Source organism: Saccostrea echinata, unplaced genomic scaffold (genome assembly GCF_033153115.1).
Source record: "Saccostrea echinata isolate AGI-Se365-2 ecotype Australia unplaced genomic scaffold, CSIRO_AGI_Sech_v1 ptg000042l, whole genome shotgun sequence".
NCBI classification, from domain to species: Eukaryota; Metazoa; Mollusca; class Bivalvia; order Ostreida; family Ostreidae; genus Saccostrea; species Saccostrea echinata.
This window is the reverse complement of record NW_026889791.1, coordinates 326149-352648: the sequence shown is the minus strand read 5'-3', so window position 1 is coordinate 352648 and position 26500 is coordinate 326149. Positions and strand designations below refer to the sequence as shown.

General features: G+C 33.5%; 1 pseudogene; it reads right to left on the bottom strand.

Annotated features, from left to right (window-relative positions):
• Positions 1 to 1691: 1691 nt before the first annotated feature.
• On the bottom strand, positions 1692 to 14953 carry LOC133201000 (uncharacterized; annotated as a pseudogene).
• Between the last annotated feature and the right edge of the window lie 11547 nt (positions 14954 to 26500).

Genomic DNA, 26500 nt, shown 5'->3' with positions numbered 1-26500 from the left:
CGCTATATACTAACGCCCTATGAAAAGGCCAAGTATTTTAATACAAAGGACTGTATTCAGAATAAAAAAAAAAAAAAACCTGAAATGTATTGATTAAAGCACAAAATTTTACAGCTTTAATTGTATTTGAACAATACCTTATTCATTAATTTTCTCTTTTCATGTAAGCAAGTTTATTACGAAGAACAAATTGTACTTCGGGTTCGTTGCCACGATGCTCTCAGTCGATAAATTTATTAGAAAAATCTACTGCATATATATGTAAAAGTCTTTCGATATATAAATATATTCACAACTTATAGTGCTATCAATGGTTTATCATTATTTCAATGACCATTCACTCAAAAGCTTTTTTAATGTTCATACAGCTCGTTTTCTTTTTTAACATCGGGCTCGATGCTACATGATGTACTAGAACCTTCCGTCAATATTAAGATCACTGAATGATGAAAATAATTTGCACATTTCCCTTTTTAATCGGTTATCACAACTTATTTCTTTTATATCATTTAAATGAAGATTTGATTGAATAATTCAGTGATGACGTTTTATGAAATAAATAAACGATTGCTTGTTGTCAGTCTCATTAAAATTTGCCAGTAACTTAGATCCGCCAACCGGAAACGCCACCGTACGCACGTTTTTGCTATTTCATGGCTGTTTATAGAAAATGAAAGTAGACTTTTAATTTAATGTACGATACTTACTATGCGAGTGAAATCTGAATATAGTTTACGGACATCATCTTGTATCCAGTGTATTTTTAGAGGAGTAAGTAAGAACTCTGGTGCACCCGTTTCGGAGTTTATTTGCAAAATTTATTAATTTATAAGTATAGATACATAAAGTGCAGAGGGCAAATCTGAATATTATTTCTAGAATAAATGTTTGTGAGAACTTTATTTTTCCCACACACATTCTAGAAATATTCCACTCTTCATCGGATTTTTTTTCTTACAAATGGGCTATAAATCATGCCCTCAGCAAGATTCAATTAGAGAACATACTTCTCTAATAGATGAACAGGGATTAAGCTTCAATCTATCTTGATTAATCACTTGTGCCTGTCTAATATATATAAGATCTATAAATATTTACTCTGTATCTCGACTGTTGAGGGGTATCATTTTACACTCTACTTATTGTTATTGTTTTAATACGCTTTGTATCAGACAAGAGAAAGGAATGACGATATTAGTGAAAATGTTCACCACCATATATAACAGCATAGAAGCTTCAAACAACAATCAAGACACCTGAATTTATCATCACCGTAAAAAAATCTTTTTGTCATAAGAAAGGCATCTACAAGTTAAGATACTGTAAAATCACATACTTTCGTGGTTTTAGGAAAAAATCTATGGGTTCGTGGGAAATCGCGGATGAAGATCTGCTGTGTAGTTATGTATATGACATTTTATTTTTCTGGGTTTCGAAAACAATGGAAATCAGTCCCCCAAGAAAATTAGTGATTTCACAGTACTCTCAGTCATGTCAGTTCAAGTTTGCAGTAAGGTGACGTCATATTTTATTATGTCGTCATAGCTTTATAATTCAGAAAAGTTACTACTACTGCTGTGGTATTTCATTGACAACCTTATCCTAGCCGCAGAGAGAAGCTTATGTAAATAAATTTAAAAAAAAAAAAAAAAAAAATACCTTCTCCAGAGTATGGTTGTTTTAAAGCTTTCTTAATACTTACTGTACTGACATTTAGGGCCCACGTAACCAGCAATGCATCCCAAGCATGTTCCATTTACAATGTTACAATGACTTCCCCGGCAGTTCTTTGGGCAAGGTATACTGCAGTTCTGCCCATAATAACCAACAGACGCACACCCTAAATGATGGATTGATGAATTAGTGATTATAAGTGCTCTAGAATATCAAGTGTAGAGGTACGGTATTTTTACTTTTCTACTGTTCCCCCAAAACTAGAGTCCTCTTTTTCCCTTTAAAGTCAGGTTACCATGTTTCTGTTCAAGTTTTTCAATTTAAAGAAGAAATAAATAAAACAAATCCCAGAGATTTTAATATAAGTGTCCTTTATGCATATCTTTATTAGCCAAAAAACAAGAAAAGTACAGCTTGGAATAGGTAAAAGAATAGATTTACTAATTTAAGTTGATATGAGTTTACTTCAACGTCACCATAATGTGATTACATATGTATTATTTATGTAGAATTGTATCGAATTCTAGGCATTGCAGAAGAAGCACGTAGAAGACGTATCAAGGTATCAATTTACAAATTTTGATGAATCTTTGCAACATAGACAATTTTTTGACTGCAAAAATAATGATTTTTTTTTTTGTAAAATACTCTATTAGTCTACGAAATTATATCAAACTCTTTTCAAAAACAAAACAAAAAAAAAAAAAATCTCCATTTGAGAAGACGCCACTGTATATAAACATGACATACCTAATATTTGTATAAATAACAATATGAACGTTTTTTTTTTTAAAGTATTATATTATGAACTGTTATAAAAAGCTGGATATTTAATGAGAATATTATGTATTTACAAGATTTATCAGGAAAGTATTATGCTATTCTTAAACAAGATAAACCATCTAATTTTTTTCCTTAATACCGTATACTTCAAGTTCACAGAGGTCATTGTGAGGGTAAGTTGAATAGCCGTCAGGGTAGGTAACTTCCGAGAGTCTCTCACTGTAGTAGATCACGTATTGCCCATGCAGGGGGCATTCAATGAAAGTCATATTTGGTATTGTGGCTCTGGTGTATTATGTGTCCTTAAAACATAGGGTTCCCTCATTCTTGTCGGTTGTGTTCGATATGTATACCGAGAAACCAAGGAAATGACTCGTAAAGCCGTTTGTTTCGTCTTCAAAGATAAAATGATTTTGAGTATTAGAATTTATTCTAATTTATTACATTTGTTCTTGTTTATTTGTTTTTAATTCTTTTTTTATCTATTTTTATTTATTTATTTATTTATTTAGGAGATCTATATTATCATTATACTATTATTATATTTTATATATTATCATATAGAAGGTAATTGATTTTTGCACAACAATTAAGACTGACGTGCCTTGCAAATGATTTTTGAACTTATTTTATATAGACTTTTTGTACCCGGCATTTCTCACTTCTTTGGTAATAGATTGTAAAATAACTAAGCGACTTTATATCACATGACTCATATAATATGTTTACACCAACCATGTTTTTTAGTTTTTTTTTTCCTTTAAGATGGTTGCAAAGGTTAAAAAGAAAAAAGAAAAAAAAAAAATACCGGCATGGGTTCTTGAAATACATCTGAATAAAGGTTGTCTAGTTTGTACGAGATAACCAAATGTCAGATATATATTTATGTCTGTATTTTCAACGTTCAAATGCAGTCTGATGTTTTATCAAAAAAAGGGCATGACTATACCCCACATGATATTATCCATCCTGTAATATATTGTGATATAACGCATACTGCACACTCTCCCTAGATCCACCCACCATACCGCTCTTCTGAGGTTAAATGCTTATATCGTACATTGACCTCCACCAGCTGTCCTATCTGAATACCGTCCGTCTACTGCTTTATCTGCTCCTCAAGGATCACTAGGAAGCGGAAACTCTTGCCATGCATTTTTGTTTAATGCTAAGTTTTCTGGAAAAAATACATTAAGAAGAGGGGATGCAAATTACACATTTTTGACAAAAATATATACATATTTCAATAATCTATTAAAGATATTTTCAGGCGATGATGAGTGATGTCCATTGACTCTTGTTTACAACATGTACAAAATGAAAAAGCACGAATATTCAACACCTTCTTGGAGTTTGCAAATATCTTCCCGGTAACATCAAATGTTTTAAAAAAATCTGTCTCCAGTACAACATAATCATAACAACCATAACAACTTCCAAACTTTTCTGTATTAAAACAGCTGACATAGAGTGCATGGTCAAGTATTTACTATTAAAATAGGTCTAAAACTAATCATTTAAAAAGAGCAAAAAGAAAGTTTCAAGAAAGAAGCGAGGCAGTAAACTTTTTAAAATTCTTTTTATCATTATACACGATGGAAAATGCCGACAGTGCTATGTGGTAGTTTTCTTAAGTTCAACACACCTTCGGTGCACTTTGATTTAAACGTATGTTTCTGCAGTAGGAATGATACATATTCCGATGCAGTCAAATCTTCATTTACAAACCTTTATAAGCTAGAAATGTCTAAACTCCCTTGAAAGAAATTTATTCGATGCTCACATACAGTAAAACTGATTTTCCAAGAAAAAAAAATAGTGATATAAATAAGCTCTCCATAATTATTAATATTATTGTAATTATTATTATTTTAATTTGATTTCTACTTATATTTCCTTTCTTTTTTTTAAAAAAAAAGGGGGGGGGTAGAATTTTATTTTCAGATATTCAACAGATTGCACATGACCTCTCTTAAAAACAAATAATGCTAATAACGAAGCGATGTATTTTTTTTTTTTTTTTTTTTTTTTTTTTTTTTTTTTGCAGTTGACGTATCGTAAAACTACATTATCTGTTATTTTCTGTTATTTACCGATCATGACAAAGATGATACGACGGGTGTGACCGGTCGGCAGGGGATGCTCTCTCCTCCATGGCACCTGATCCCACCTCTTATGTCTTGGAGGTCCGTGTTTGCTTTGCTCCTATTCTGTAATAGTAAATGTACTTTTGAGCTCGAATACAGTTCGTTATCTCTACGCATTTCATCAACAAAATACACACACACACACACACACACGCACAGAGAGAGAGAGAGAGAGAGAGAGAGAGAGAGAGAGAGAGAGAGAGAGAGAAATGAAAATTAGTTGGACAAAAAAATTACCGTAAGCGTATGCTATATTTGCTATCAATACAAATTCACCAAGAAGATAGTGCATTACAATTCTGTCATTAATATCTTTTCATTCATGTGAAACGTTTATAAGTTATCGTTTATTTAAGCATAGCTATAAACCATTACAGTGATTTAAATTTACGGTGCAATTTATTCTCTTTTTAATATACAACCCTGATAAAACCATACATCTGTCAGAAAATGTGTTAATAGTAACAAATATTGTTTAAGTGGTTTTTTCTCTCTCTCTGTTTTGTAACATGCCAATATGATTTATTTTCTTCTTAATAAAGTCGAAAAAGTAGCGAAATCCAGTTTATGGAAATTCACAGAATGAAAGAAACTTTAAAAAGACTGCCCTTTACTGGTATTTATGATATGTACAAAAATGAAGACAGACTTATACATTCTATGTATACTAGTATATTTATTGCTACAATAAAAAATAATTTATTGTCAATGTGTATAAAATCATTACGATGGGAAATTCAAACATGTCTTAAGACAAATATTGACCGTTTATCAATAAAATTCGGCCAACCTGTCAGAGGAAAGTTGAATATCTAATAAAGGTCAACTATCTTTACTTTATATTTAACTAAAAAATATGCATTAGTCTCTGCGAAGATATAAATGGGAAATATTTCAGTTAATGATTACATCATAAATCTCTTTTATCATATAAATCTTTTGTCTCATCTATATATTATTTTGCTTGTTCTCAGCTTGTGTTATGTTTCTAAAGCACCCTGCAAATGTTTAGTGAAAATTTGAAAAGATAAAGCTAAATAAGCGTTTAAGGTGCAACGAAGGCTTATGCAAAAAGCATCATTTTTTATAGGAAAAACAGATTTTGAAGAAAAGTCTTTGAATTTGCATTAAACAGAAGATTTTCTATTTATATGTATTAACAAAGAGATAAAATTAAGCACAGCTTTGTATTTAATGTATCCAGATTAATTCCAGGAAGATGACCGACCGTGTGATAAAACATTAGTGTTTCCTACAGGAAGATGACTGACTGTGTGATACTACATTAGTGTTTCCTACAAGAAGATGACTGACTGTGTGATACTGCATTTATTTTTCCTTCAGGAAGATGACTGACTGTGTGATACTACATAAGTGTTTCCTACAGGAAGATGACTGGCTGTGTGATACTACATTAGTGTTTCCTACAGAAAGATGACTGACTGTGTGATACTACATTAGTGTTTCCTACAGGAAGATGACTGACTGTGTGCTACTGCATAAGTGTTTCCTACAGGAAGATGACTGGCTGTGTGATACTACATTAGTGTTTCCTACAGGAAGATGACTGACTGTGTGATAATACATTTGTGTTTCCTACAGGAAGATGACTGACTGTGTGATACTGCATTAGTGTTTCCTACAGGAAGATGACGGACTGTCACTACTGGCTTTCAAACCCCTGTCCGTATGAAAATCCCCTGTCTTTCTCTGTAACCTACAGCATTTCCACAATTATCTACGTTATATCTACAGTATGGTACGGTATGTCTCCTCTGCATATACTGTAATTCTCAGTATGCCACTGTATGTATCCCCATCACGCCACAGTTACCTACAGTAGGCCCCAGTACGCCTACGGTAAGCCCCAGTATGGCTACTGCTTCCTACAGTGACCTACGGTATGCCACAGTATATACCCCAGTAGGCCCCTGTATTGTTCACCGAGGCAAAACGGAAGAAGTATACACACTTCCAGAGGCACTGTTTGTCTAAGATGTGAGGTTGTCAGTTCAGTACACAGGGTTTCTCCTTTGAGAAACTTTTGAACATTATTTTATATACATAGTAATACAACTGAAGTCAACTGATACGGGTCTCGTGATCCACATTAGGCAAAAATTCACGCATATCTTATTGCCACAAAGAAAATATCAAAATGGTCAATAATGTTGACTGATCGCTCTGAAGTATACATTTCTTGCTGACAAAATAACAAAAAAAAAAAAAAAACAAAAAAAAAAAAAAACGCTATAAACATTAAAACTGTTATAATTATTAATTTATTCGTACATTTCATTATGTTTAGAATTGTTAAGAGACTTATAAGGTTATCCTGTAATTCTGAAAAGTTTACAAATCACTACTTCAAGCAAAAAAAAAAAAAACAAAAAACAAAAAAAAAAAACAAAACAAAACAAAAAAAACAAAAAAACAAAAAAAAATTCAATTAATGAATTTCATTAATTATTCTTTCATTGTTTATTTATTTATTCATTCATTCATTCATTTATGTATTTATTTATTTGTATGTTAGTTTATTCCTTCATTCATTCAAAAAAATATTCAATTTAAAGCATCAAATTGGGAAGGGCATTCATTACGACCAATAATTCTGCAATGAAGATTTTCTTCACTTATAGTACGGCTACATTAGAGACCTAAATGTATATACTAATATATAATATGCTCCTGGCTAGTGGCTACATGTGCTTGTAAAATATATTCCTAGGTGTTTAAATAAACTTGAACACGTCGTGTAACTAATGACCTATATCCTTAGTATAAAGGTCCCTGGTGTAAGTAAATCTCACCGATGCATATATTTGAAAAGCAATCCGCGTCGATACAGGAATGTAAAATTTATTTTATTTAGATTTTCTGCCTGCTCAGCGAGAAAAAAAAGTCTTTTAATCTTGGTAGATGTAACCATTCCAATAAATGAACATAGCTGTATACGACAGCAGTGGGTCTGTCATAGTATCTAATGACATGGTATCTTTAGGTAACACAGCTCTTTTTCTTTATTGTCAACCGATTTTTTTTTATTCGACCTTTGTTCATTATCTTCAACTTTAACATTTTTTTTTGACAATTATATTCTACATAATAACATGCTGTCCAGTCGCGGATCCAAGAATTTTTCCAGGAGGGGGGATATTCCACCCCTATTCCAAAAAAAAATTAACGCAAATTCCATTTCCTTAACGTGAAAAAACCCTATAAATTTCGTGATGGGATCCACGCTTTCTGAAGGGGGGGGGGGGGTTAAAGTCATCTTTTATTTGCTTCAATATAACTTGTTCGGAACCCCCCCCCCCTTCTAGGTTAGAGCATGTTGTCAGTATTAATTCTAATTGGAGAATTCAATATTAAACGTATAATACAAGATCATTTTATGCAAAAGATGCACAAGTAAATTATATGTAATTGCTCAATGGGACGGACAGTGAATTGTGTAATCTGTATAAAAACTGAAGACATGATTTTCTAAGAAATATTGGCATTTCAAAGAAGATGGGCGTGTTTGGCGTGTGATCTGCAGGAATCATGTGTACGAAACATTTACAGTTTAAATGTCCACGATTTGGTTGGCTGATCACAGCTGGACAGGCTTTACAAAGCTATGCACATAGGAAAATGCAATATTTAGTTTGAAATAACATAACAAATTTTAATATTTTGGTCTGCTTATCTTAAAAATCAAACTTTAACATAGTAATGCTTCACATTAATAATAAACACCTACGAGATAATAAGGATATAGCTAAATGCAATTACAAGTACATGTGTATATTAAAGTATTAGTAGGTTCACTTGGAAGAATTGCTTTCGCTCTCGATGCAACAGAACCAGAATTTATCCATTTTAAAATAAATCAGTACAAAAAAAAAAAAAAATAAACTGACAAAAGAATTGATTTTTAAAAAAAAAAATATGAACGCTCCATGCGAGGATCGAACCAAAAATTTTTCGACTCCTTTGCACTGGACGGGTAACGCATATTACTGAGCTATCATCGCTACACATACAACCCGGCTTTTAAAACAACAATGAAGCACCACATTTACACACTGGATTTTTTTTTTTTTGAAAAAGTTCAATTTTTTATGTCTCTGGGTCTTCTCTCCATTTTTTTCAAATGATTATTTGTTTCTTTGAATTAGAATGCTTACATATAACGTTTGAAAATCATGGAGAGATGACCCAGAGACAGCAAATTTTTAGAAAAACGTGTTTAAAAATGTGACATTTTGTACCAAATGAATCATCTAGCCAATTTTAAAGTTATTTTTTAGCAAATCAAAATACAATTTCGGGAAAATATTTCCCTTTCCTATTTCACAGGAACCCAAATGATCAAAAGAATGCTAAAATTTCGTGTGATAGATCAATGAATTTTTCACTTTTCAAGTGCGCCCAGATTCCTGCCGAATGCCAATCAAAAGCGCCCTCGTTCTTTACAAAATAACGATTTAAATGTTCTCTTCAAATATCTATGAACTCATTTCCCACGTCAAACTGCGAGTATCATATATAATGCATATAACATACACTGTAAGACAAAGAAAAATCAAACGCATGTAATTGATATATATTGCTAAAAGTGACTTATAGGTCCGATGGGCCGGGTGTTGTACATATATGCTTATTTGTCTAATGAACGTAAAATGATTGTATACACAAGTCACTATAATAAAATATTTACTTACTTATTGTATATAATTTTAAAGCAAAATTCATGCGAACCCCCCTTTTTTTTTTTTTGCTAGGGGGCAAAAACATCAAAGGGTATAACTACAAATGTGTTGAATGTCGATTAAATAGTATAACTACATCACAAATGTTTCATCATAATGTTACGGGATCGAGATCGGAAAAACTCCTCAAAAGAAATCGCAAGAGGCTGACCTTGACAGATGAATTAAACGAGGACCCATTTTTCTTCATAATCATCTTTCTGAATATATTATAGTAAGTACAAGCTGTAGTGTGTGTTTCTCATAGTGAATCCTAAAAGGTGCAATTGTCATGATTGTGCGGGACTTCATTACTTTTTTTATTACTCAGTGGACAATGGTTGCCACAGGAATTTTATCAATAAAGTCAATAGAATCACTCGATTGACCAAGCATGAGCTATGCGTTCGCATATTCGCTGTGCTAACGCATACATGTAGCTCATGCTAGGTCATTCGATGCTAGGTCAATCAAATGATTTAACTTTATTTATAAAATTAACTTTATTGATAAAATTGCGAACTCCTGTGATTGAGGCTGTAAATAATCTGGTAATACAACTTCCATTATCAATAACGTACGTAGTAATTGTCAGTGATTTGTTTTCCGAAATCCTTAGTAGGAAGACAATCCAGTTAGAGGACAACTTTTCCATGTAAGCAAACTTAGCAAGCCACTTGTTCCTGCTAAAAATCAGAAAATGGTATGGATTCTGTGATCGGGGTGGTGACAGTGACGATGCAAATGGACCTGATTACCTGTATCAGTCTAACGTAATAGTGTACAGTGTAATACTTTGTTGTGACTTGACTTCTACATTTTGATCAATGTGAATGGATTATGTTTACTGTAGCATGACATATTTTTAGATTAATGGAAAAATCTTTAGTTAAAACGAATTCGTTATTTCTGTCAGTGATTGTGATGTTCGTATTATGAAACACAATATAGGTCTATAGCTGTGTTAAAAATATAGTGAACATGTTCGACAATTTCAAGAAATGGAGACCCTAAAAATTATTTTGCCATGTCGTGGCAATTAAAAAAAAGTTACTCGGTATTTGGTATTTCTTTCTTTCTTTCTTTTTTTCGGGGGGTGGGTGGGTGGGGGGGGGGTATTTCTAATTGTCAGGGATGAATATACATATATATGACGTGTATATACTAAAAATGCATGTTTACAAAAAAAAAATGCTTTTATATTTGTTCATCTTATTTTAATTGTAATTAAGAATTCGTGTTTCCATTCTCTTTGCAGTAAATCAGCACATAAAATCATAAGTAACTAGATTGAAGAACAGTCTTCGTTTACTGTTCATAGTGCTAGCTGTGGATACTTATGTCTAGAATAATGATAACGTAGTAAAGAGCAAGGAGTTCGTAAAGTAAGCATTATAGATTGGGGATTTAAGATATTACGATATTTATCGCATACTGTTAGACGAAGGATAAATGTACATGTATATGTATCACATTGACATGACATTAACAGGCATTGGTGGGGAAGTCCTTTCCCCAGCATTGTCGTGCATTTCATATCATGTGTCAAATAACGAATGTGAACAACTCCGTTTGTTTTGGCGTTTTTGCATTGTAGATGTATGTATACACGGAAATATAATTTTTACCCCCCCCCCCCCCCCCGAATCTGCGTACATGTTTAAGATTTCATTCACTCTTATATATATAATATGAATTTCTTTTACAGTATAACAGGATTTAATTCTTATTTTCACTGTTTAGTTCAATGAATTCTAATGAAAGATAATTCAATTATGCAAGGGACTTTAATTTCAATCCGTTTGTCCTTAATTACAGTTCAAAGAATAATTATAGCAGACTTCGATCTCGCTTAGCTTGCGTTGGTGTTGGGAAAATTGATAACCCACTCTAATTTATGTTGAATAATCGAATTATTGATTTTAAATGTTTGATTATTTTGAAATTGCTGTCATGTCTTTATTTAATTACATGTATTTACAAACAATATAAACTTTTACATCTTCGGGCCAGTCTACATGCCGGGAGAATCGTAATTCATATTCGCACGTGTCACAATTTTCAAGGTCTATTTCATGCGCGGGTGTAAAGGGGGGATGTCGGATGTGAGTTTTGGCCTCCCTGGAATTATTTAAGAGAAGTGAATTTTCTGAAAAATTGTAAAGTTACTTTGTCCCCGGAAACAAGGGCTCCTCCTATAATAGAAAGGAGAGTCGTGTATCTGAAGAAAATTTAGAAACGAAAATGTCTAAAGAGTCTCCCCTCCATGAAATAGGTTTCCCAGGATCGAGCAAAGTGTAATTATAATAGTTGATGTACACAACACACCCGCCCTCCAAAACTTCTCTCGGGAAAATATTTCTGGATCTGCACCTGTGTTTTTTTTTCTTTTTTCTTTTTTTTTTTTTTTTTGGATATCGATCTACATGTATATTTTTAAAGGACAAAAAAGCGTATGCATCTGTAGTGCCTTGGTATTTATAATGGAGTCAGAAATTTGTCATCGCAGGTTAAAAAAAAAAACTATCTTCGGTGTTTGATTTCTGAGAATAAATTGAAAATAACATGCTAGTTCGTTGCGCCAATTTGATCTGATCAGGAGCCCGTGGACTGTGGAATCATGTACATGATTAGCAAAATTTATAAATGTTGCTGATTTCTGTAATGCAGAATAGACCATGGGTAAACGTTATCTTTTTTTTTTACCCCGACACTTAGCATCGTTTTGAGGGTGAGGAAATGGGGAATTAGGGTTTTTAAAAAGTCAGATTTCTTTTTTGACGCTCTGAATTGTTTAAGAAATAAAAATTAGTCATGCATATTTCCGTGCCCTGTCTTGTGTCTAAGTATGTTCTTGAGGTTATAGTCAGAAAGAATGAGTTTGATACGACACAATTTAAAATAAATTTTTCAAATTAAATGATACGACTTATAGCATTTCAGGAATTAATAAAGACTTAGTATTGAATTATCTTCTTTTTTTCCAAAGGTTTGACAGATATATCCAGGTGTTTTATATTCCGATTTTTTTTTTCACATCAATTAGCGTACGATACAAACTGCATATAAAGCAGAGTAAATTTTAAATTAGTAGATTTTGATATAAAACTGACGGAAGATTTTGGTTCGTGCACGGATCCATTTTTTTCCTTATTTCTCAACTGTTTTCGCTGACCTTTGTTTAAAATAACTTCTTATTCATTTATTTTACATAATCTAAAGTGTAATTATGTTTTTTTCTCTCTCTCTGGACTCGAATTACTTTAATGACTGCTTATTTCCATGTACTTATGAATAAGAGGATTATACTCATTCGTGCTTGCTTTTCAATGCATTTTACATTACAAATATATGATATTCTTAAAACAGAAATTGTATAGCCGCAACTTATGTACATTTTTAATTCATGTGTTTCACCCCTTAAAGAAGTGCCTAAGAAACAACATCGATGTTGAAAGTATTAGCAAGGATAAAGTACAAATTAGCAGTAATAATTGTAAATATATTGTTTTTCAGTGTTCGTTTTTTGATATTTTTTTTTAAATTAAAGTTTTCTAGCATATCTATACTATAAATTAAACTGATATTTCATAGTGAATTTGAAAACAGTCTTGTTACGAGTGGTCAGTCAGTTGTTTATTTAGTCCTAACACCAGTGGTCAGACGCAGACAGAGAACAATAGGCAATTAGGACCTATTGTTAAGCTGACCATTGCAAATTACATTAGATATATATACTAGAACCTACCCTGGTTCTGCCTCAGTGCATACAATGAAGTTGATAAAAGAAAAGAGCGGAGCGGATCAATGATTCTTAATCATAAGTGGGTCTGAAAATTGAAACTAGATGATACAGTTAATGAAATTATTACTGAATTATAAATTCATTTCATTTTAAACAAAATTAATTCTGTATCACCATAAGTGCATAATTATTAATTTTATGATCGGAAATCGGAAAATTTTGTTCTGATAAGGTCCAAATAATGTAGAATCTCATCACGATATTAAACAAAAAGGTGACGTAGAATTAATGTCTAAAACTGTGTACAAGTAATCAGGCCCTGTCTTTAGCGTATTTTACGGAGACAAGAGGGGGGTGGCTTATAAACTTAAAAGCTTTATACTATCCTCCAATTATAAATAGTTTGAGCTCTCAGCAGTTTGAAATATTTATAAAAGTTGCGTATAAATTAAAAAGAAAATTATTGATCGATTTCACAATCGAAACTTGATTGACTTTTTTTCAGAATATTACGTAAATCAAAACGCAGATTAGGAGTCGTCCGAAATGCAACAAAAAAAGAATGGAAAATTACATTCAAATGATTTCTGGGCCGTCTTAAAATAGCGAGAAAAAGAGAAAAGAATAATAACACTCCAGTGCTTTAATAATTGTTTTTGAATTCGTTACATAAATACATAAAAATTAAATATTATCTGAATACGACTTAGAAATAAATTTTATCAAGTAAGCGTCAGGAAGAATAATTTGTCATCACGTCCCTCAGTTCATTAGCCACTGTCATTTTTATTAGTGGCATCATTTTTAACAATATTTATCGGGAATTATACTCCTAGATAAAAAAAAAACCTCTTTACAAACATGTTCATTTTATCTGATTGGAGAAAAATGCGGGGTAATGCGAACTAATTCTTCTTTTTAATAAGTTCGAAGAAAGTCCAAATATGTACATTCAATGTGTCAAAACGGACTGACCTTGTTGATAATTCGATGATTCAAAGTGATATAAAGATTCTGCAGCCACTTACAACAGGACAGGACTTTTTTCTCTTGAAATAATAGTGATTTATTATTGTTATTTCTAATACATTGACCGTTATCATCCCCGTCAGAAATAAATCTATATTATACTCTTTTTTTTAAATTTATTTGTTACATCATAGCAAGTATATAATTACTTTAGAGATGTACTGTGCAAAAACAATTCTATAAATCATCATAATCTTCTTCAAAAATAATTTCTAAACATTACCTCTTAAAACAATGTGTACTTCTATCGTTTTGCTTCGATGAACAATACAGGGGCCTACTGGGGTATATACTGTGGCATACCGTAGGTCACTGTAGGAAGCAGTAGCCATACTGGGGCCTACCGTAGGCGTACTGGGGCCTACTGTAGGTAACTGTGGCATGCTGGGGACACATACAGTGGCATACTGAGAATTACTGTATATGCAGAGGAGACATACCGTACCATACTGTAGATATACCGTAGATAATTGTGGAAATGCTGTAGGTTACAGAGAAAGACAGGGGATTTTCATACGGACAGGGGTTTTGAAAGCCAGTAGTGTGTGTGATACTACATTAGTGTTTCCTACAGGAAGATGACTGACTGTGTGACACTACATTAGTGTTTCCTACAGGAAGATGACTGACTGTGTGATACTACATTAGTGTTTCCTACAGGAAGATGACTGACATGAATGACAGTGTGATACCACAACATTATTTCCAACAGGAAGATGACTGACAGCGTGATACCATATCTGTGTTTCCTAATTCATCCATTAAATATCGAAAATATTGAAAGGTCTTTTTTAACAGAAGACAGGTCTCTTTCTCTCTCTCTCTCTCTTACCCATCATAACCGACTTGTGAGGAATTGGACGCCTGGAATATGTTGTGGGGAAAGTGTTTTCCTAATATGTTTTTATTTCAATAATGGACAATTATTATAGAAAATACCTGTTTTGTTGCTTTCTCTCCTTTCTTATCTTAAAAATAACCTATCTGTCGTTTCAGTATGTATTCGAAAATTATGGGGAATGTTTTTTATCATTCATTTTTATGGGGAACGTCATCAGAACTCCTCTGGATTTACTATTAAATTAAAACAATATCACTCTTAATTTTTACGTGTATTTTTCTCTACACCTTCCGCTAATTCATGGTTACAATTTAATATACACATAAAACATTTCGATTTATCGCCATTTAATAGCCTATAATATTGAATGTACACTGCATACATGTCAACCTCATTGAGTCATTCTCTCGACCTTCGATATGACGTCACAGCATATGCACATCGTTACGTCGAACATCGAGCCCGATTCAACGTATTGATAATTAATTTTGTTCTTTGATATTTATATTTTTAAACGTTATCATGGTTATCCATTAAAAACATGTTTGCACCTAGATATTATTTTAGTTACGCAATGTTGCTTTAAGTTTTTTTGAAGAACGTAATTCCCTTAATGACTAATAAGACTGAAATATTACCAGAAAAAAAAATCTGTGATTTCAATTTTGTACGATGTAATTATGCTTTAATCAATTTTTTTCCCATCTCAATTATAAAATGCAAAAATATTGATTTTTTTCTCTTTAATAATTACATTGAAATTATAGCAAATTACAATTTTACAGTGAAAAAAAAAATACAGTTTATATTGCATCAACTATAACTCCCGATCGGCTTTAGGTGCCCCATTTTGACTTACCGGTAATTGTTTTTAAACTAGGTTTTATTAAATTTAGAGGGCACAAGCATATAGTATTTATGTTTACTATAGTAATCTATATATCTATATATCGGCAAAATTATTGTGCCCCCCCCCTTTCCGGTTCCTACGGCCATGAAATGACATGCTTGTTTTCAGTCCACGCGTGGGATTTTCACTTTTCATAAAACATGTTGATTGGCTATCAGAGAGTTAAAATGCTCGTGCATTAACGAAACAGGCTTCGTTTCAAGTACAATTTATTAACTCAAACCAAAATATTGGTACAAGGGGTATATTAACACCATGTTTATCTTTTATGCATACTGGACATAAATTCCCAAATTACACAATTCTTGAATATTCTGTGTACTAAGTAATTGTACTAAGTTGAAGACGCTTGGTCTTCGGGAGTAGAAGCTTTCTTATGGAATTTTGTCTTAATGTACTATAATGTGGACATTCATAAAAAAAAAAATTCGAGAAAAATTCTAATGTGTAAATGCGGTGCTTCATTTTCGTTTTAAATACCAAATAATATATGTAACGCTGATACATAATGTAGCTCAGTAGTATGCATTATCCGTCCAGTGCAATGAAAAAGAAATATTTTTGGTTCGATCCTCGCTTGGAGCTTTAATATTTTTTTTGGTACAAACAATCAATTCTTTAGTCAGTTTAATTTTATGTAATGATTTATTTTAAAATAAATTCTGGTTCTGTTGTACCGAAAGCGAAAGCAATTCTTCCAACCTACTGATACTTTAACATACACATGTACTTGTAATTGCATCTAAATATACCCTATATGTAGGTGTTCATTATTTATATGAAGCGTTACTAAGTTATACATGTATATGTAGTAATTATTAAGATAAGCGGACTGATGTATTAAATCTGACAAAGCATTTCAAACTCAATCTAACATTTTCCCATGTGCGTAACTTTGTAAACTATGTCCAGCTGTGGTCAGCCGACCAAATCGTAGACATTTTAAATGTACCAGCAAGATCACACGCCAAACACGCCCATCTTCTTTGACATAGTGTTTTGATATATTCATAACACTTTCTCTGATATACAGTATCAATGGTGTTACTCTTATACAATTACTATCATCCAATAGAATCAATAGGAGAATTTTTCGGGAGGTGGGGGTGGGGGAGGGTTTATACTCACATTCAAAGAATCCAGATTAACTCCAGCTTCTTAATACATAAGATAATGCGCAAACAAAAAAAAAAATCAGTAATTCGTTCGCAAAGGGGGGGGGGTCTTCTCATGGACAACTCGCCTTTCCTGCATATTACATGCATCTTACCAAGTTACGATATGCTTCGTGATTTAATGGGATGGTGGGGGGGGGGTATTTTGTTTTATTTTTGAGGGTGGAAAGAAATTAATTTTGAAAGAATAACGGGTAGAGTTAGTTAATCAATGCATGTAATGCAAATACATATGTATATATTTGTTTAACTACAACAAACGAGAAATAATCAATATTTGTTTGATTATCGGTATCGTTCACAGTGGGGATATTTTTAAGGAATAACTGTCTAATTTTTTGGATTCATGATGTGATCAATCGAGTGGCTTGCGTGATAATTTGCATAAACGCCGAAGGCGTTTATGCATAAAATTATCACGCAGGCCAATCGATTGATCATCGTCATGAATCCAAAAAATCTGACAGTTATTCCTTATATTTACATGCTCCTGATTCTGCAAATTCCCGTGCTAATAGCCCCGCTTCTGTCTCTATTTGTCACGCCCCGCACGTGATTTTTTTTAACCGCGCCTATCGATGAACCAGTAGATTTATGTAGAAATAAAGTATTTTTACAATTTGTAATTTTATCTCGGACAAAGACATTGGAAATGTAAATATTACTAATTCATTTTCTGTAGGTAATCACACTTACATCGCGCATGAGGACCTTGCATGGATAACATAGACATTATTGTTGTTAATTTTAAATCCTTAAAATCGCTCCCTTTATAAATCTAGCTATATCTTAAAAGTCTTAACATTTCGTAAGTTTCGCCGTGTGGTCCCAAATTTTTCATTAAGCACCGCTTGATGAGATGTTGGACCGGCCGATTAGATATTGGACCGCTTTGACGTTTTTTAACGTCAACATCATATGGCCGGGTTAACCAAGTAGTAGATGCCTGATAGTTTCAGCATTGACCCGATAACATTATTGTCGCAAACGTGGAAGGGAGCAAAAATCATCATAATATAAAGTAAACGATTCTCGGTTTGCCATCGGCCTAACGGCCTCAGGCAAACAGTTTAGGCCTTGTCATAGGTCCAACAAATTGCATGTTGCCCAGTTAAACCCAGTCATTAAATGTACATGTATAATCATGACTGCACATCACGTTTAATTTTTCGTACGAACTCAAAAGTATCTACACGGTAAATTAATTTAAAAAATAACAGCAAACAAACAAAAACCCAGAACTATGATACGCTGCATTTCATTTCCGGAATTTTGCAGGGAATTCCTGACATTTTTAAATTTCATTTCCGACAATTTTTATTTTCATTTCCGAGATTTATTTTTTTTTTTTCATTTCCGGAATTTTTGCCGGGTACCTCTCCGGCAATTTAATGTTAAACAAGTAGGTGGAAAAGGAATTTTAAAAGAATCTATTTCAAATCACATTTTCAAAATATGTCTTATAATTTCCATCCAAACATATTTGATTTCAAACTTAAGGATATACGCAACGTACCTTACCTACTGATAATTTTTCAAGATATTCTTAATTTAAGATTATAGTGCCATCAGATGTTCGTAGACAAAAAACAGCATGCATTACCAGGGGTTTTGAAAATATATCAATATGATTAAAATTCTTGTATAATTCAAAGAAAAATACACAAAAATTACTAAACACATATTCTAGATGTTTTGTTTATCCAAACTTGTTATAGAAGAAGTGTACAACAGCATATATAGACATACAAATGTAGCACACAATTCCTTTAAGTATTGGAACTCTTCAATTCCAGGAAAAAAGACAATAAAGTTCAAACTACGTTGTGTATGTCCTTAAAACAAGATTTTTTAGGGGCACACCTAGGGTCGAAATTCGTAAAAAAAAAAAATACAAAAAATGCGAAAACCGATTTCTATCAAAGTGGTTTATATCTATGACTTTGGTCAATATAGTCAGTATAGCTCAGAAAGATAGACTGCAGACTCTCAGCATGAACATTTTTAGTGTCCTGGTTCGAATCCACCTGTTGGCATACTTTTATTTTTTTCAAATTTTCACCGGTATAAACACGAATTTAATTTCTTTTTTATACAGGCTTTTGCATTTTACTTCTATTTTCTTCATTTAAATATATGTTTGCTGTTGATATAAAAGACATTTATGGAAATGAAGATCATAAATTCTCTTTAGCTAAACGCAATCAACCGGAACTATACCCTAATGTAAGCACACTTTGTTCGAGGACACGAATCATTCACTTTGTGTTACTCGATACTGCAGGTGTCACGAAAAAAAAAATCATGCCGAGCAAAAATTGCTGCGTTTGTCTTTCAAGAACATCTCTAGGTAATAGTACTGTTGTGCCAGTGGGAGAGATACTGCGCTATGCAGAGTAGATGCAGTTCATTCCTCGGGAAAATTATGTGCATTGGCGACATTTTATGCCAAAAATGCAGGAGGAAGGTTTACAGATTAGAAAAGAATGTGGTAAGGTCAGTTAAGGTTTTATGTCCCGTTGCCATTACCCAGGCATCAAGTAAGGACCCTCATACAAAGGATGTATCTGTAAATACCGAGGTAGGGTCATATGAACACGCAGTTGACTACAACTAAAGCGATACATGAGAAACAAGAAACTACACGCTTGTGGCCTAAAGTCATGCAGCGACCAGAACGGATATCTACGAATTTTTTGAATGACCCTCGTATTATCTAACAAGTCAACATAATTTTTTGACAAGTCGACATAATATATTACAAGTCGACATCAGTATCTGACAAGTCGACATAACATCTAACAAGTCGACTTGTCAGATAATTATGTCGACTTGTCAGAATATTATGTTGACAGATATTTTGATGACAAGTAAATATCAGTTAGTGGCTTTAACATACTTTAATAACAAGATACCGAGTTCCTGGTTCTGATGGTTATTATCTGACAAGTCGACAATAATTATTCAACAAGTTGACATAAATATCTGACAAGTAGTGGCAGAAATATGTCACCATAATATCATGTTCATACAGCATGATTTTCTTAAGATTATTTTTAACTTGAATCTGTGCAATCATTTTATTTAATGGCCCATCAGTAATGTGTATCTGTATACTATGGAATTCATGGTGGAAATGCTTTGCAAATCGTATGCTATCTAAATTATTAGTAATATCGAAGAGAATTTTTCATACTTTGTTTTTAGCTCATTCAACAACCAGCAACGTTCAAATTCCTATTTCGGTGTTTTGGACGCATACACTATATATCTCGAATTTTCGCAGTTTGCACCATACTCCCTGAAACAGCTAATAGCATCAGATTAAAAAAATCTTCAGTACGCAGACCCGCAGAGAGCCCAAACATAAGGGGATATACAATCCTATATTTTTATGGGGAGGGGGTAACAAATATTTGCACATATAAACAAGGGGTTCTATTGAGGGAATGGGTTAGCTCGAATCTTCACCCTTTATCCGCCTGTTTGTCTATATTACAAATTGTCACCTCCTCGAAAACCATTTTCAACCTCGGCTGCGCCTAGGTTGACAATCGTTTTCTTGGGGTGAAAATTTTCAATGTGATATATTTAACTACATGCATTATTTAAACATGTATACTACAATACCATATACACGTCTTCTGGTTGGTTTAGTACACTTTCAGAGCAAAAAAAAAGGCACAGCAAATAAGAAAATACATGTACCTTACAAGTCGCGTTAAGGATACAATAAGAGGTGTTCACTATATACAGGCCCGTAGCAACGGTTTCAAAAGTGTGTGTGGGGGGGGGGGGGCAACTTCCCAAAAAATCAGACAAGCAAAAAAAAGGTAATTTACTGTCCAATTCCTGGAAATTGTCAGTGGAAATTTTAATATAGCAAAATAATATACTGAGAAAAGAGTGAGGCGGGGGGGGGGGGGGCGGAAAAAGTTGTGCAATTTGATATAATGTAGTGCAAAAAAATAATTATTAATATTCTTGCAAATGACCGCAACATTTTCATCTTCAATTTTCTGAGCCTCAATTCTTTTTTTATTCTCCTTGTGCCACTGAAAGTACCTGTAATACTTGCCGTTTAAACAATATTTACTAATTTACAGATCAGACCTGGCGCGTCACTAGAGTTACCTAACAACAAAGCTTTATGATAAATGTAATGACTTCAACTTTTCAATCGTCAACTTCTTTTACTTATGTAGCAATGATACCCTTATCACCTGCATATGGAATTTATGTTTTTCAGTTGATTCGATACGCAAGAGTATGCTCTACGTATGAACAATATCTAAAACGAGGCAAGCTATTAACAAACACGTTGAAGAAACAAGGGGCCCCTTCCCTATGTGTATCTTTTCATTTCCGCCCGCTTCTGATGCCAGTGATATCACTCTTTTGTCCATGATTGTTTGGCTTTTGGTTTTAAAAAAAAATTAGTCTTTATCCTGAACATTACGATAAGTTAAGCAGTCAGTATAGTTCTAGAAAATTACATTTGCATTCTTCAACGAGAACGATTGACCTACTTTGCTTACATTTTTCATATAAGTATAGATATAACGTGCCTGCGTTCAATACCCTAGCTGGTAGGATCTTAAATTTCGTTGCTGTACACTGTGAAAGGGTATTTAATTTTCTAGCTCTGCACACATATTAAACAAAAAGTCTGTGAGGCGATGCTCATTAGTAATCTGATGTGAATATATGCTCTCATGTGAACTGCAAAGAGTAATTGTTGAGAAAACTGCGACGGAAATTTGATACAGACAGACGCACGAATAAACAAGAACATGACATCAGATTCGTACAAAAATGAATCCCAACATATGACATGCCTAAAGAAAGAGTGTGCTAAAATTTTAAGCATATGCGGTGAGTAGTTGCTGAGAAAACTGCGACAAAAAATTGTTACCGACAGATAGACAAAAAGACAGACATACAGACACACAAGGCTAAAACAGTATACCCCTCCTTCTCATTCGGAGCGGGGGTATAACTTGTATGTGTGTATAAATCATCGTACTGACTTGGAAAAACAACATTACAGTCAAACTTTGCTATCTCGACCTCCATGGGACCAAGAAAAAAACCTCGAGACATCGGAGGATTCGAGATATTAGGGTTAAAATGCATAGAAAAAAGAATTGGGGACTCTCATCTCACCTCGACATATCCATGGTATTAGAGATATCAATGTTCGAGATACCTATTAGTTTAACTGTATAATTGTTTATTATTTGATTCAATGATTGAATAAATAAATACAAACTTGTTAAGCTAACATGCAACCTTTCTTGTTTACAATTGCTGAAGATAAAATAAAAATAATTATTAGTTGTGTTAATTTGGAATTTCTGACTCTGTATTTTTAATACAATTGAAAAAAAAAAAAAATATCAGGCACGTTGCATCGATTTTGAAACCTGGAGGGAGGGGGGTGGGGGTAAAAAAATTTTCCAAATTCCAAATTTTATTTCTTGTGAAGGAATGTGACTGTACATATTGTCGTTCTGTTCGTATTGTCGTCGGCGACAATATGTACCTACCCCCATTGCACATATTGTCGTCCATCGGTACATCTTGTCGCCGGCGACAATTCCTTATTTTCCTTCTGCATAATGTACGATAAATTAAACGTACAGTCAAGCATCGGCACATACTGTCGTCGGCGACAATATGTACTTTGAACATTTGCACATTTTGTCGCCGATAAATTATTTCGTTCAATTATTATTGCTGTTTTTGATTTAGCCACCTGAGGAGTACAATATTCACTGAACCCGAAGGGCGAGATGAATATTGTACATCTAAGGTGGCTAAATCATCGCATTGATCTCAAAAACAGCAATAATTGTTTTGATATATAATTCAATGATGAAATGATATAAAATCTTTAAGCAGTTCATGCCATCTTACTTGTTACTAGCCAATTGCAATGAGAGAAGCAGAATTAAATAAATGTTACCGGTCGTATTAAATTGGATTTTTTGAAATCAACTTTAGTTGCAATGATAATAAAAGAAATAATGTCAGGCTCTTTGATAGGATCGATTTTGGCGGGGGAAGGGGGGGGGGGGGACAATAGGGGCATTATCAGGGAAAATCTTTGATTAGCCCCCACGAAAATAGAATTCTATTTACTTCAAATTTTATTTGGGGTTTGGTGGGGTTAGGGGTGGGGTATTAAGAACCATTAGTTGGGGACCAGCCTTTCAATGAACGTTTTTATTCTAATTAAATTAAAAGTAAAAATTTACGTTCACAAAAAAGTGTTGGGGGGGTCCCTTCCACCCCAAAACCATTCCCACCCCAAATTATATATTCCCTAATGATATGTTCACCTGAGTGGAAGTCGGTAGCACGTGACATAGCTTTCCAAAACTATTGGTATCAATTTCCCGATCTACATGTATATTTTGACCAATGTAGAGAAAATAAATCCTTATATTCACCTGGAAGGTCAAATGCATGTTAATATAACGTAGCATTTTTTTTCTACATTGTTGAATCTCAGCCAATCAGGGAGATAGGAATTATTCAATCGTGTAATAATAGCGAATATTTACTGGGGCCGTGAAGAGATTGACAAAAAGACACACACAAACACGCACGGAGGGAGACAGACGGACAGACAGACAGTAGAATTACTCGCGAAAAAGAAAAGAGAAAATTTTGTGGTAAAAATTTTTGTCAAGGATCGGTGTACACGACTATGATTTACAAAGATTTCAGAATTCCTGAATATTCTCTTTTGTCAGTTGTCATTATATATAGTTTTTGAGTTCAGTAGTAATATGTATCTAGATAGTATTTTTTGCTATTCTTATACATGTGCCAATATAATTATGGTGGTGGTCGGGGGGGGGGGGGGTCCAAATTTTGGCTCAACTGAGCTGGATGTTCAAGTGACTTTTTAAATCACTCTTTGTGGAAAATAATCAAGAAAAGCCAAAGATATGGTAGGGTCATTAAAATCTTTTCAAGAACCACAAGACATGGTTAGAGCGTCTGCTCTAGAGTCGCGAAGTAAGGAGTTGATCCTTACGTCGCGGGTTCGAATCCCACTGTGGGACGTGGAGACCGGTCCTTCGGATGAGACCGTATAAACCGAGGTCCCGTGTCGCAGTAGGTGCTGGCACGAAAAAGATCCCTCACTGCTCAATGGCCGTAAGTGCCGAGTATAGGACAAAATTTGCAGCTCTCCACCGGCAAGTGGTGGCGTCTCCATATGAGTGAAAACTTCTCGAGAGGGACGTTAAACAACAAACAAAACAAAAAGAACCACAAGACCAAAAAAAAAAAAAAAAAAGCTGAAACTTGTGTGGAAGCTTCCTTACTTGGTGTAGATTTTAAAAGAACAGCAAAGCCATAAGGAACCGTACTAAAGAGGAAAAATCCAATGGTAGAGACTAGAAATATTCATTTTTTTTTTTATCAAATCACGTCCGCTGTATATTGGGTTGGGTCACAAAAGGCGATCAGAAATTTACATCCGAATACATGAACAGTGTATATTGGGGGGAATCTTAATGTAGAACAACAGGCCAAAAGTTTCTCAGTAAGCCTTGTGGTCCATGACCCTTTTGATTGAAAGTCTTCTCAATAAACCTGCCTCCATAGAAGCTACATGTATGTGATATTGATTAAATCTTCAAAAGCATTGGATATCAGTGTAATATTAAAAAGTTAAATTAATAGTAGGATGCAATTTAGATAGATATTTCAGATATTTCAAATTAAAGAGATATGTACATGTATGTACAACCTGTCTGCTACCAAGCCTTCTTAACTTTCCTCATCAGTATCATCATCTTTATCACCAGCATTATCTTAATATGTGCATTCAGGGTACGCAAATTTTGTTGTCGCCTGCAATAAGATATACCGACAGATGACAATATGTGGAGTTATGGGAGGTACATAATGTCGCTGGTGACAATATCATACTGTATCAAAAAGGGAGAGGGGAGAGCAAAAAGCCTTTCCACGAACATTTATACTTAACCGATAGTAGACATCGTTCAGAAAAAAGTGCCCCCCCCCTCCCTCTACGGGTGAAATGACTTTTCAGTTTTAATTTTATCAATTAGGAAGTTCTCAATTTATTTTTTAGTCCAATGTAGACAAAATTCATTAACTGCAACAACGTAGCCCTCTCCGATATTTTTTTAAATCAGATGAAAAATATTGGAGAGGGCTACATTATTGCAGCTAAAAATTCTTATTATATGATTGAATAATTCCCATCTCTCTGATTGGCCGAGATCCAACAATGTTAGAAAAATACTACGTTATATTGACCTGCACGTGACCTTCCAGGTCAATATAAGGAATTATTTCCAGGTAAATATAAGGAATTATTTATTCTACATTGGACCAAAAATAGATAATCATATAATAAAACAGTTATTGCTGTTTTTGAGGTCAATACGATGATTTAGACACCTTCGAAGTACAATGTTCACCTCGCCCTTCAATATTCACCTCGCCATTCGGGCTCAGTGAATAATGTACTCCTCGGGTGTCTAAATCATCGTATTGACATCAAAAACAGCAATAAGTATAATATTTTCACCTGGAAAGTCACGTGCAGGTGAACTTAATGCTCATGTTGTATTTTTTCTATCATGTTGGATCTCAGCCAATCAGAGAGCTAAGATTATTAATTCACATAATAATAGTGATGGCCTTTGCTTTCTTTCATACTATTTTTTCTTAATAATCCTTGTAATATGTTCCTTTTTTTCCAAGACAAATTTCCCACCTTTTTCTTTATTATTGATACATTTCAGCACACCAAAGTGCTTGCTGGGATCATGACAATTACAACTGTCATGGTAACATGACATTTACAATTGAAGTTAGTAGTTAAAATTATTTTCATATAAAAGAATTATATATACGGCTTGTAACCTCACACTCATAATAAATTAATCATGTCTGGCAACATGCAAGTAAAGAAATTTTGCTCAACATTTTAAAGTACTGTAAATACTCCTTAAGGATACTATTTCATGAACCCTTCTCCTTCCACACAGGCCAACTTGGATATGAATGCATAACGTAAACAATTCAAGACAGTGACCTGTCTTATTCCATTCTTTGCATAGTCATTTCATCATGAAAGCATTTGTACATACATGACTGTATAAAGATAAGGAATTATTTCCACTGATTTAAAAATTCTTTAAATTCTCAAAATATAGATGAAATGAATGCATTACTTATTGGATGATTACCTGATAAATTGCTCTATTAACTTCTTTTAGTTAGGCCAAATAAAAAAATATGTATGGTTCCGGTTACCCGACCTTCCCTATTTTATACCCCCGACCCTAAACTTTTTTTTGGCAATTTTCATATTTTTTCCAGAATTTCCCCCGATTTCCATCAATGGCTCCAGTTTAAGTTTTAGTTTCAGCAATGACGGCCTCCTTGCAAAACAAAGTGCAAG